Below are 14,208 nucleotides of genomic sequence, written 5' to 3'. Positions count from 1 at the left end.
TTTCGTTTATAAAAGGGATTAGGTAGCGGTTCTTTTTCGTTAACGCGTTAAGGCCCCGGTAGTCTACGTAGAAACGGAGACCTCCGCCGGGTTTCCGGGCAAACATAACTAGTATAGCTGCTTCGGAGGAACTAGGGCGGATAAAGCCCTTTTATAGGTTGTCTTCTAGGTATTTCTTTAGTACGAGGAGCTTATCTCGAGATATCGAGTAGAGAGGGCCGTACGGCGGCGGCTTACCGTCGATTAGCTCGATTTTGTAGTCGACACCTAGCCGGTACGGTAGTAGAATGTCGGCGTTCTTCTTCGAAAACTAGTAGAGTCGGTACTAATACTCCTTCGGTAGTTTCGTTCTTAGATCCGTCGGTTCTTCGTCGAACTTTCGGATAGCCTTCTCGATATCCTATATTATTATAGCGAAGATCTAAGTACGTTTGTCGCGGGCAAGACGCGAGAAGGCAGCCGCGCTAATAGCGAATACGGTACGATCTTAGGGAGTATCGGAGGTAGAACTAGATTCGTTAAAGTAGTACTTAGCGCAATGCTTGCTCGTAAAGGATAGAGATTCGGAGGCCTAGTCGATAACTAGGTTATACTTTTTAAGCTAAGGAAGACTAAGAATAACGGGGTAAGTCTTCGGGAGTTTCGTAAGGAAAAATATAATATATTCGGTATATAGGCCGATAGTAATAGATAAGTAGCAGATCTAGGTTACCTTACCGGCGGCCGCGGTCGTACCGTTAAACATTTCTAACTCCCGAGCGTACGTAAGGTCTTAGAACGTTAAGCCGAGCTCTCTCGTATAGTCGTAATCTATAAACGAGTAGCCGGTTACGCCGTTATTAATAAGAGCTACAGTTTTTAATAATTTCTTTTAATTTCCTATTAACGTTTCTACTATAAAAGGCTAGTAGACTAACTCTTTCTCTATAGCCGAGCTAGAGAAAGGGAAGGTAGTAGTAGATACTCTTAGTTTTAGAACGAATAAACCTTATAAGCGACTATATATAAGGTTTAAGCTTTTCCCTAGCCGCTCGGAGTAGCGCTAGCTAGTAAAGGCGTATCTAGAGTCGTAACATTCGCGGCGGCGACTCGCTATATCGTTAGCGTATTTAGCCGGCTAACGAGAGACAGGCAGAGGCGAGCAATATATCCTTTTACTTCGTAGTAGATATATTCTCCTACTATATAGCGACGCTGCTTCTCTTCTTCTAAAAGCTTACTATTTACTAGGGGCGCGCGTAGACGGGCGCCGAGCGAGGTAGCGCTTAAATCTATCGGATCGGCGGTAGGCTAGGCGCCTAGCGGTATTAGGGCTATAGCTAGAGCTAGTACTAAAGCCGGCGTCTAAGCTGTCTATAACTTCGACGGTAGCGTAGCAAACGGCGACGTAAAGCGACCGGTATTCGTACGGGCGCCTCCGCGGTTAGCGATAATTTTCGCGAAGTTTCGAGTCGTATTATCGATACGCGTAAGTAAGGCGTATAGTTCGGTAATATTTAGATTCTCCGTATCCTTATCGCGGACTTATAGTATTATTTCTTCGCTAAGGCCGCGTACTAAGATCTACTTAGCGACGTCCGGGGGGTATTCGGCGTACCTAATCTTGTATTAGAAGGCGGTATAGTACTCTTAGTAGGTCTTGTTTGCTTGCTTAAGTTTGTCTAAGTTTAGGCGCGTAGTTTGCTTATAGTTAGGGTCGCCGAAACTAGCGTCGAGGGCCTTCTAGATAGTAGCCGTTATAGTTGTTTCTATATTTTCTAAGAGGCTACGGTAGGAATCGAGGGCGGAGCTACCGAGTAGAGAAAACATAAATCCGGTCTTTAAGGCTTTAGTCGGATAGTAGTCGGCGTTAGCGAGAAAGCGGATCTTAACCTATATCTTAAATTCTTCGTATACTTTACGCTTACTAGTAAAGCGTTCGGGGTCGCTTAGCTTCTTACTCTTATTCGAAGTAGGTATAAATAGGTAAGACGCGGGTACCGCGGCGCCTAGGCGAGTAGAGGCGAGCTACGACTAGAGGCGGCCTACCTCGTCTTCTTTTTCCGCGATAGAAGCATTCGCGTCGCTAAGAGCCGTACTAAGGCTAGTACGGGAGACCGAGAGGAAACGAGTAGCATCTTTGTAAGCCTTAAGTAGGTTAGCGAGCAGTTCCGGGTCGGTAGCGTAGGCGTAGTCTAGCTGTTCGCGCGTAGCGGGGATTTTATTCTATACTAAGCTTAAAAAATCGGGTACTTCGTTAGGTCTTATGTTTTAAATCTATTCGTCGGGCGTATCTATCTTAATAGAGGCGTTTTTTAAGGCAGTTCGTAATATAAGGGTTAGTAGCTAAGCAGTAAGAATATATACGAAACTTTAAACTAAACTAAAGGGAGCACTAAATTAATATAGCTACTATCTATATAAGACGAACTGCGAAGAAAGGAAGAAGGGTGCCTTAGAGGGAGAGCCCCTTCCTTAGTATTCCGCCCTACGGCCGTCTAGCGCGTCCGACGCGTAAGCGTAAGCACGTATGTCCGCTGTCTCGTAGCGCCTTTATCTCCTAGCTAACTTGCGTAGCGCGCGTATACGAACTCGTTTAACCGCTCTTAAGCAAATATGTTTCTCCTAGCTCTTCCCTGCCTTCCGGTTCCTTCCTACTACTCGGATCTATCCTACGACTCTATATATCTCGCTTGCTATCGTCCGTATATACGTACGCGTAGTTTAGTATAGTCCCGTCGTTCGTATATTAATATATAACGTACTGTTCTACTATATACGGCCTCCGCGGGAGTCCCTAAGATATTACGTTATGCGGCTAAATAGGCGGCTAACTAGGCGACCTAGGCGACCTAGGCGACCTAGGCGACCTAGGCGACCTAGGCTAACTAGGCGACCTACTTCGCTAGAGGCCTCTACTACTAAGGCAACTCAAATCCGACATTACTTTATAGCATAGCGGCTAGCTTATAGGACTTGTCGGTGCTTTCTAGGTAGCTACTATAACAGCAGCTTGCAAAGGTTAAGCCTATATAGACTACCTAAGGTATATTATCGTTACCGAGGGGTTTCTAGACTGTATTACATACCTATTAGCCGGAAACTTAGATAGCTACGATACTAGGAGTAGCAATATAGGAAATCTAACTAGATCTTATTATCGCTTAGACTAACTCGTAATAGGGCTACCGAGTATAGTAGAATAGCGGTTAACTAGAGCTAAACTACTAGATTATTGTTCGTACCCCCGTATTAACTACCCTACTAGCCTATAGCTACTACTTAACTAGATAGAGAAACGCCGCGTACTACTATACCTTAATTTAAGAGTCTTTTATACTATAGTACTACTACGGCTCCGGAGACTGCGACGAAGCTACTCTAATATCTACCGCTGCTAAAGCCTGTGCTGTATCTCTCTAAGGTTTTACGGCTATTACGTCTCTCTAATTCGATAATATAACCTCTTTCGCCTAACCCGCTAAGCGATCTAGCAAGAGCTCCTCGACGATATCGGCGTAGAGGTCTATTAGGAAGATACTCGTATCCTAATAGCCTCCTCTTAACTTGCTAAATACTCTAAGCGCTAGGGAGATAGCTATTCTTACGCTTAAACGTAGAAGTATACTAAGGGTAGCCTATAGTAGAGGGTATCCCCTACTTAGAATTGCAATAGCGAGGGCGGGTACTAGATTGCTATCGATACTACCGTATCTTCTAGAAAGTCCCTTAGTATTAGCGCCGGCTTTAATCTCTTTAAGGTTATCTCGCTAGGCACTAATATTAAGTTTACGAAGGAGAAATCTCGCTCCCTTACTTATACTTTTATTTAGGATATTAGTACTTATAGTTCCGTCTCGCTTATTCCGACTTACGAGTGCACCTTCGGTAACTTGTCTAGCTATAATAGGCTCTCGGACGGTACTATTAAGGCTTGCACTCTACGTCTTATTAGAGAATTTAATAATAGAACGTATTCGTTCGTATATATTACGCTAGGATAGGTAGGTATTATTAAGAGCATTTATTAAGACGTAGGCTAATAGTATAGTAGGAGCTTATTGTAAGGGAATACCCTTCTATACCGCCGAGACCCTTGCTAGGTACCTATAAGACACCCTAGAGGTGCCTCGCCGGTAACCCCGAGTTACCTAACTCTTAGTACTATAGGATAAGGCGCCTATTCCTACCTCGAGAATCGCTCGTTCCTTAGGCGATATCGTTAAATACTAAGACTACTGTTTACTCGTATTAATACTCCCTATATACTACTTCCTTATAGAATATTGCCTCCGAATCCTCCTTAGGAATATAGCTATACTAAGTACGACCTCTAAGTAGTAGTACCTACGTCGTCGGTACCTGCTAGGCCCCTTCGAAGTGCCTCTAAGCTACCCGAAAGCACCTCTAACTAGCGTACCTACTCCTAACGTAGTACTACCTACTTATTAGTACTATATCTTCTAAAGGAAGTAGTAGGGCCGCCGGCGGAACCGGTGCATCGTTATCTAAGGGAAAAGGTCCTAATATTAACCCTCTAGTAGAAGAATAAACATTCCCTACTAGACCTAGAGACTAACTTTAGGACGATAACGAAGAAGATAACGATACTACTCCGGACGACACTATAAGTACCTTAAAGGGACCTCGTAGCTCCCGTATAAGTAGCCGTACGGAATCCGGTCCTAAAGAAGAGGATTAGGACCTAAACTCTTAGGCTAATATCTAGTAGACGGTAAAGAATAATATTAATCGAGTTTCTCGACTTATTAATACCCTCGATGCCTTACTACTAGAGGAATTAGAAGGCTAAGCCTTCGACGCTTACGTTTAGAAGCGTAAAACCCTTACAGATCTCCTTACCTCCTTTAAGAGCAAGATTGCTATTAAAAGGAAGAGGGTAGAGACCGTCGACGAGACCGCAAGTCCTACCGGCGCCTCGTAGGTACCTCTAGGGCCTCTAAGAGACCCCTTAATTAAGCTCTTTAAGAAAGATCCTCCCGAGCTTCTTACTATAAATAACTAAGCTTTTCTTAAGTAGGCCTAAGTGTACGAGGCCCGCTTCTTCTATATAAATTGTACCGATCGAGACGGTACTAGACGTACTCTATAGGCGACTAGTAAGGTTAAACTAGTAGAGATTACTACTACTATTAAACAATATATCTAATTGTGTATAAATAACTATACTAAGTTTAGATAGTCCGAGTATAAAGAACTTATTAAAGACACTATTAGGCCTCCGGCTATATAGCGAGCCGAGAATACTATATCCTACTAGGGTACTATATACTACGCTAATTAACTAGTAATAAAGTCACTCGCCTATATAAAGAAGGTCGAAAGCTAAATCGAGTATAGTTTTCCTAAAGATAGATCGTATAAAACTATACGTATCGACTTCTATTATACTAAGCTTCTTAAGGACATCTAAGTAGAGATTATCCGTATTAATAAGCTAATTTCGTTTTAGACCGTTAATAATCTCTTTAACTAGGTATACCGTATCGAAGACTCGGAGTCTATAAAGAAGAAAGATACTACTAAGAATACTCGCAATTCTAGCGGGTCTTTTAAGCAAGTATCTAGTTCTAGAACCGACACCCCTCCTAGTACCTTATAGGCATCTCTAAGGGGCCCTAGAGGTAGAGGTAGCGGTCGGGGTTGGTTTAGAAACCGTAGCCGAGGCTAAGCCTAGGGCGGATTACCGGGATTAGTAAACCTAACCTCTAATTCCTCCGCCGGAGATAGCTAAGCCTCTACCGGTTCGGAAAACACGAAGCCCTAGTCGCTTCCCTTTCCTTACTACGACTAGGGCCTAATACTAGAGGAAGAGAACGACGTATTATCGTCGACGTTAAGGTGCCTTATAAGGGCCTTACGCGCACCCTTAAGGCACTAATCGATTATAGTACCTAAATTAACCTTATCTCTTAGTATATAGCGAAAGTCCTAGACCTAGTGCCGCTAGATCTAGTCCCTCCGAAAGTTACTTTCCTCGACAACAATCGTATAACGATCTACAAGGCTTACTCCCTCTCTCTAATAGTAAAGGATAAGACGGGTACCGAGCGTACTATCCCTTAAACCTTTTAGGCTAGGACCTTTACTAGATACGATATAGTTTTAGAATAGGACTAGCTCGCTAATACTAATCCTCTTATCTCTTTCCGAAAGGGAACCTTTATCTAGAACCCGATTACCGGAGACCTAGAGGACTACTTTAAGGCGCCTAATAAGCCCCTCGGAGACTCCTACGAGGTCCTTACGAATAATCCTATCTATCGTATTCTTATAGCAATCGTTAACGGATCGGCTACCTTCTAGCTTAAAGATAGCCGGTACATTGTTAGACCCGAAACTACTAACGAAGAACTACTAGGTAATAATCCTAACGTCGCTAGTGCCTCGGAGGTACCTCTAGACTACCTCTATATCCCGGTAGTAGAGGCTCTTATAATCCTCTCCGCCTAAGGAGGAGGTAACCGCGATCCTACTACTATCGATTGTAGTTAATAAGATCGTTAGTAGATCGGGGCACTTATTACTTATTCTAGGTTTAAAACCCTTTACGACCCTTACCCTAAATTAGCTTCGCTTCCCGGCTCTATCTATTAGTATACTATTATCGCTGCTACCGAAGTTTATTAAGAAGTACCCGAAGTATTTAAAGACTACGTTAATGTCTTTAATACCGACCTTGCTAGCATTATTCCTTAGTATTCTTAGTACGACTATACTATTAAACTAGAAGTAGGTAAAGTTCCTCTATAACTTCCTATTTATAACCTCTCGTAGGACGAATTAAAGACACTCCGCGAATACATCGATTAGGCTCTAGCTAAAGGCTAGATCCGGCCTAGCAAGTCCCTATACGGTATATCTATCCTCTTTGTCCCTAAGAAGGATAGTAGTATTCGTCTATATATCGACTATCGTAGCCTTAATAAGATTACTATTAAGGACCGCTATCCGTTACTACTTATTAGTAAGCTTCTCGATCGGCTTAGCAAGGCTAAGATCTTCTCTAAATTAGACCTTAAAGATACCTATTATCGTCTTTGTATTCGCGAAGGAGATAAATAGAAGACGGCTTTTAAGACTCGTTATAGACTATTTGAGTATCTCGTTATACCGTTTAGCCTAGCTAATGCCCCTGCTACTTTCTAATTATATATTAATTAAGCCCTTATAGGACTAGTTAATCGTATCTACGTAGTCTACTTAGACGACATCTTAATCTATTCTAAGAACCCTAAAGAGTATAATAAGTATGTCCGGATAGTCCTTAAAAGACTGCGTTAATAGAAGCTATATACTAAGCCTTCTAAGTGCGAATTCTATACTAAGTATATAGAATTCTTAGGGTTTATTGTTACTCTAGAGGGTGTCGTTATAGATAAAAAGCGGGTAAAGGCTATCTAAGATTAGCCTACACCTCGCAGTTATAGAGACGTTTAAGTCTTCTTAGGTTTCGCTAACTTCTATCGACGTTTTATATAGGGATATTTACGTATCGCCCGCCTATTAAATAAGTTGTTAGCTAGCGGGAAGTTAGAAGAGAAAGGGAAGGGGAAGAAGAAGGTTATTAGAGGGCTATAGTAATAGACAGAAGATACCGAAGAATCGTTTCGTGCTCTAAAGTAGGCCTTCTAAGAAGCTCCTATCTTGCGACACTTCGACCCTACTTTACCGATTATAGTTATTACTAATGCCTTAGATACGGCCTATACTAGTATCCTCCTCTAACTAGGTGCCTCGGAGGCACCTTATTAGTGCTACTAGCACCCTATTGCCTACTACTCTAAGAGTTTTATAGGCGCGTAGATCCGTTATAGTATACTAGACAAAGAATTAATAGCGATTTCCGAATGCTTTAAAGTCTAGCGATACTACCTTAAAGGAGTAGCGTATCCGATTAGAGTTATAACGGACTATTATAACCTAAAGTACTTTATAACGACTTAGGAGCTTAATAGCCGTTAAGCCCGTATTGCTAAACGCCTTACCGCTTGTAACTTTACGATCGAGTATAAGAAGGGAATATCTAATCTATCGGACGGTCTCTCCCGCTATCCTAACTACTTCGATAGGTTTAAGGATAATACTAAACGTAGAGAGCTAAGGGACCTCTTACCTAGCCTTAAGCGTTAGTTAGAAGTTACCTAGGACCCGCGGCCTGCTATAGAGGTACCTCGCGGACCCCTCGCGACCGTATCGGTAGAATAGTCCTCTCCTACGGACTCGCTCGAGGGTAGTTAAACAGATTATTTAACGATAGTAAGCCTCTGCCTCTAAGAAGAGAACGAGGACTTAGACAACTACGCTTTCGATAATATCGTCGGGCTGTGCCTTACTAGGGCAGGACCGACGGCTAGTACTAAGAACTATAACCTCTTAATACCTTGCTATCTTATTACTACGGTAGTAGATAGTAAAACGGCGTACGCTATCGAGCTACCGGCGTCCCTTATAGACCTTATTCGGGAAGCTTAGCAAAAGGACGCTTTTATAGAAGATATCTAAACTAGAGCTACGTAGGCGGCTAGAAGCGGTATAGATAAGGCACTAATAGAGCCTCTCTTAGGTACCTTAAAGGCACCTTAGCGCCCTCGGCTAGAAAGATACTAGGAATTCGATAATAACAACCTTCTTCGTTGCGACGGAAAGGTATATATTCCTAGCTTTATACCTCTTAAGTAAGAGATCCTTCGACGGAATTACGATAATCCTATCGCCGGGCACTATAGTACTATACGAACTTAATACATTATCGCCGCTAAGTACTATTAGCCTAGGATTACTAAAGAAGTATCTAAATACGTCTCCTAATACGATATCTATTAAAGAACGAAAACTAAACACTATAAGCCTTATAGTCGGCTACGCCCGCTAGAGGTTCCTAAGGTACCCTAGAGGTACCTCTCTATAAACTTTATTACTAGGTTGCCGCCTTCTATTAGATTTAGAGGTCGTATATATAATTCCGTCTTAGTTATTATCGATCGATTTTCTAAAATAGTACGTTACTTCCCTGTTATAAAGGACATTAACGCGGTTACACTAGTAGAGCTTTTCTTTAATAAGGTCGTCTATAATACCGGAGCTTCTAATAAGTTAGTTTCTAATCGGGGATTAATCTTTACTAGTGCTTACTAGAGTGCTTTCTATTACTATCTCGCTATTAAACGCCGTCTTAGCACTACTTTTTATCCTTAGACCGATAGTTAGACCGAGCGTATAAACTAGTAGCTTAAGAACTATCTTCGTATCTACTATAATTAGGACTAAGACGATTAGGCTCGGTTGCTATATACTACTACGTTTGCTTATAATAGCAAGCCGTATAATAGACTTAGTAGCAAATCTCTAATTAAGGTTGCCTTCGGTATTAAACCGAACCTTCCTAATAGTATTAAGATCGTATCGAGTAGGGAGTACCTACCTCTAGGGTACCTCGATAGTACCTCGCTAGTACCGCCGAGGACTAAGAAGCTCGCGGAAGAAGCGTATACGTTTCTATCCGATAGACTAAAAGACTTCGAAGAAGCTCGCTCCTCGCTCTAGTATACTTAGGAGCTGTAATAACGCTACTACGATAGAGCAACGAAGGATAAGCACTTCGCTATCGGTAATTAAGTCCTATTGTTAGTAAAGAATATTCGTACGAAGCGTCCTTACCGTAAGCTCGATAATAAATATCTTAGACCTTTTACTATTATAGAGCGCTTCGGAAGCTAGGCTTATAAGCTTAACCTACCTCCGTCGATAAAGCGCTTATACCCGGTATTCTATATATCGCTACTAGAAGGATATAACGCTCGTAAAGGCTACTAGCTACCCTCTATCGACGATATTAAGGAGGATAGATCGGAGGAAGAATATAAGGTCGAGGAGATCGTCGCTTATAAAGGAAGAGGAAAGAATAAGAAGTTTAAGGTTAGATAGAAGGGATATTTACCCGAATAGGACGATTAGATAACGGAAGAGTAGTTAGCTTATTCTCTAAATCTACTCGTAGAGTATAAGGAGAAGATTAAAAACGCCGCCGGTACCTAAAGCACTATAGAGGTACCTCGGAGGCCCTCTAAGAGGGCTCGTAAGACCCTACCGACGACTAAAGTATCTTCTTCTCGTCGGCCTAGTCTCCGACTAAGGGCAAATTAAGATAGTACTAGTAGATAAACTTTATAGAAGTTATTAATATTACCAGGCGACCGTTATTAATTTCCTAGCTATCTAAAGTATCCTCTTCTTATTTAGGATAATAGTATTAAAAGCATGCCTATTTGTAGAACCTTCCTATCTCTACCTATACGCTAAGCGTACTTAAGGTATTCTCGAGTCGCGTATATTCTCGCTCGAAAATTTATAAAAACAATACTCTATACCCTACCCGCTTAACCTAAGCCCCTCGTAGGTACCTCCGATACCTCTCGAAAATCCCTTAGCGGACTTTATAGCTAAGGAAGATTAGACGCTAATACTTCGTACTAAGATACTCCTTACTAATCGCCTTAAAGTACTACTACTCTATCTCCCTATCGATAGTTATATTCTAACCCTCGGCGGTTAGATCGACTAAGCGACCCTTCGAGAAAGCCTCCTAAGCCGCCTAATAGTTAGCCTTTAGCTAGTTATCGTAATTCGACTAATCCTAGCTAGAGGGTTCGCGGTTAAGGAGATTGTCGTTCTTTAGGCAAAGGCGGATACGGTTATAGCCTACCTATATCTTGTCGGCGTAGTTACGCTAATCCGCCTTACGGCGAAGGGTATCTTAATAAAGAGCGCTATAGTTGTTAATACTTACCTTAGCGCGGCGACGGAGGTACTCGAGAAAATTAGCTATACGCTATATTATAGGAGGGATCTATATAGCGGATTAGCGGGTGCCTCTAAGGCGCCTCGTAGGTAATACTTATAGGCTTGCAACCCTAACCCTATATAGGTCTATATCGGCCGCACTTTATATCTTCCTTAAATTCGCAGCTATCTAGTATAGAGAGCTACTTACCGATAGTTATCTTATTCGTACCGATATTCTAGCTCCTACGGACGCACTCGAGGCAGATAGCGCAGCTAGTACGAAGCTCTAGGCGAGGTTTGAGAACCGGACTTACTTTATAGAAGTTAAATAGGACGTCCTTAGAAGGGGTATTAGCCTCGCTATCGATATAGAGGCGGCTATCGTTATAGTACTCTAAGAGGCTACCGCGACCTAAGGTCTTCTAAGCGTACGTAAACGAGTTGTCCGAAGCATTACGCGGTATACCGCTACCGCCTTAATTAATAGGAGTAAAGTTATAACTGCTACTACTACCGGAACCTAAAGCTATAATAAAAGGGTCGGCGAGAGTTAGCTCTTATAATAATAGCGGTAATAGTAGTGCTTAAGAGGTGTTAGCCTTAGTGTTTAAGGGACTAGGAGAAGTGTATTAGAGCGGAGTAGTATCGAGCGGGCGATCTAATACTAGTTAGTATTAATAAAAAGAAGAAGAAGGTTGTTTAACGAAACGCGCGCTTTTAACCCTAGCGACCTATACTTACTTCGCGTATAGACGCTTCTAGTACCTTATAGGCACCTCGGCGGTAACTCTAAGAGGTCGCGAGTGAAGCGTATATAACGTAGTAAAAACTAAGCGTACCGACCTCGACTACTTCTACGCTTTAGCGTATAAGCACTCTTTATATTTCCCGGGGAAACTATAGTGTTTAGTAGATATCGAGGGCGAAATTAGGAGAAGGAGAAAGTAGAAGAAAAATACGCGATTGTCTAATTCCTAGTAGCAAACAAACCCTATATATAAAAGTTCCCTAAGTAAAGGAGCAAGTACCGCAAAGGTACCGTAACCCTATCTTAAAGGTAATAGGAACAAATAGCACGTTCTAAGGCTAAGCCTAATAAGCGTAACCGCCGAGCGGATACCTATATATACGGCAACGACTACGCCTTAGCGAATAGCTCTTTAGTCGTTTAGCGCTTGCCGTCGATGCTAGAGGTTTCTACTAGAAGTAGGGCGAAGGTCTATATAGAACTACTCCCTAGCGCCCTACTTTTCTCGAGGCGTAAGCCCTATATAGAGATACCTTAGAGGTACCTCTATCCTACTATTAACGTTCCGTAGTAATATTTCTACTACTAGACCGCGTATCGCTATACTAATCTAGTAGCGGCGTAGGAAAGCGCAAGTAGTAGAGGAGGTAGCGGCGCGGGAAAAACATATAACCTAAGGATAGGCTATCGAGGGGGGGGGATACTATAAGGGAATACCCTTCTATACCGCCGAGACCCTTACTAGGCACCTGTAAGGCACCCTAGAGGTGCCTCGCCGGTAACCCCGAGTTACCTAACTCTTAGTACTATAGGATAAGGCGCCTATTCCTACCTCGAGAATCGCTCGTTCCTTAGGCGATATCGTTAAATGCTAAGACTACTATTTACTCGTATTAATACTCCCTATATACTACTTCCTTATACTTATATAGTAGGAGGCAGATCGCGAAAGAAAGATAATTAAAGTTTATATTAGAATACTATATAAGGCTAGTAAAATTTATAAGTAAGAGAAGGATAAGGAAGTTAAAGGATTATTTACTTATAGCGTAGTAATAGCTTATAATGCTTAGCGCTAGGGTATATAAGTAGCTAGTAAGTTCTTTATTTAAATAGTAAATAATTCTATTAGTTTACCGCTTATCTATAATAGTTATAAGCCTAGAATATAAGTAAAGAAATAAGAAAGTTCGAGGAATTACCCGATTAGGCAGTCCGCTTACGTAAGCTTAGACCTTATCTAACGTTACTCTATAGGTCGAAAAAAGCGACTAACTTTAAATAATAGTAAGATAATATTTCTTACTCCGCTATAGACGCTAGTCTATAGGCGAAAAGAACCGACTAATATAAATTAAACAATCTAAAAATCCTAATAATACGACTAGTACAAGTCGAGAAATCTAATAATAAAGATATCTACTACTAAGACTACTATTAGTATAATAAAGGAAATTTCGTAACTTACTACTAAGAACTATACTATCTAGATTAATCTAATTTAAGACTATTTATTCGAATAAGGCTTTTAGAAGTATAGGAACGGTATACTAGAATCTATAAGCTAAGATTCGGCTAAAGTAAGAGAGACTAAAGAAGAAGATATAAGAGCGGTTACGTTTATTAAGTCTACGGCTAGGGATAAGCGTATATACCTCCTAGGACTACGTATAACTAAGAAGGTAATCGATAAGGTAAAGGAAGTAAGCGAGGTATTAATAAAGGAACGGGTCTCGATACTACTCTTCCGTTTCTATTTCTTTAAAGCTCTTAAGGATATTAATACTATAGCTTTACCCCTACGTAAATCTAATCCGAGATTAAGGCCGTAGCTAAAGGTAAAGCTCCCTCGAAGGCCTCTAAGAAGGTAGTCTTTATATCGTTTTTAGGAGAAGAGTATTCGTCTACTATACTCGCCTTAAAGGCGGCCGGTTTATCTACTCTTTCCTATAAGGAACTAGTTTAACGACTGTGGGACGTTAAATGTGCTGTTACTACTTCTAAAAGCAATAAAGTAGTAGCCCGATATACTAAGGAAGTAGCGAAAGATAAGGCCGGTAATAGAAAGAAGAGTAATATACCTAATATACCTAATAAAGCTAAAGGAAAGACGTATTACTATTACTAAAAGGTCGGGCACTTTAAGTAGGACTGTTAGAAGTGTAAATAGGACTAAAAGAACGGAATAATCTAAGAAAATAATAAGGAGGAATCTAAGATTGCGGCTTAGATAGTATAAGAAGGGTTATATTAGTAGGTAGATAGGGTAGTAGTAGGTTAGTATAGTATTCGATAGAGACCTAGGAGGAGAAGAAGGAAGGCAGGCTAGTTAGCCTAACGCTAAGCGCTAAGCCCTACCTAAGGCACTAAGACCCTAGCTTTACTCGAGCCGGTTATATACTAATTACGTATAGCCTCTAATAGATAGCTATCGATTCTACGACTCCACTATCTAATAAAGGAGATTAGATCCTAGACTCTAGATATACTAGATATATATCTAATAATAAGAACTACTTTATAGACTATAAGGAAATAACCGGAAAAGTTACTCTAGCGAATAGTAAAATAGTAAAGGTCGTAGAATCCGATATAATCCTCGTCCGGTTTAAGGAGATTCCGACTACGATTCCGGACGTTTTATATATACCCGAGATCGATTATAACCTACTTTC

Source organism: Pseudocercospora fijiensis (genome assembly GCF_000340215.1).
Source record: "Pseudocercospora fijiensis CIRAD86 unplaced genomic scaffold MYCFIscaffold_6, whole genome shotgun sequence".
Taxonomy (NCBI): Eukaryota; Fungi; Ascomycota; class Dothideomycetes; order Mycosphaerellales; family Mycosphaerellaceae; genus Pseudocercospora; species Pseudocercospora fijiensis.
This window is presented reverse-complemented; position numbering follows the sequence as displayed.